Below are 220 nucleotides of genomic sequence, written 5' to 3' on the forward strand. Positions count from 1 at the left end.
GATAGCAACTCGTGGTATCTGCCCCCCGCCCCTGAGGCTGCGGTTTCACAATGTTTCCTCTGATCTGAGCACGAGTTGCCACCAGATGAGCCACCCCGCTCCCACGCGAAGCATCTCGCCGCAGGGTGACCGAGTGAGCCCAGAGAGGTACCGGCACAGCCGGCTCCAACAGGTTTGCCGGCCCCGCTGGGTCACACCATGGCCAGGGGAGGCAGGCAGC

The 220-nt window shown here is 65.0% G+C and overlaps 1 protein-coding gene across 1 annotated transcript in view; it reads right to left on the bottom strand.

The window, feature by feature from the left end:
- Window positions 1–220, bottom strand: part of MFSD12 (major facilitator superfamily domain containing 12) — a 7,722-nt gene that overhangs the window by 6,891 nt on the left and 611 nt on the right. The window lies entirely within an intron of this gene.

The sequence above is a fragment of the Egretta garzetta genome, unplaced genomic scaffold (genome assembly GCF_000687185.1).
Source record: "Egretta garzetta isolate BGI_Z169 unplaced genomic scaffold, ASM68718v1 scaffold564, whole genome shotgun sequence".
NCBI classification, from domain to species: Eukaryota; Metazoa; Chordata; class Aves; order Pelecaniformes; family Ardeidae; genus Egretta; species Egretta garzetta.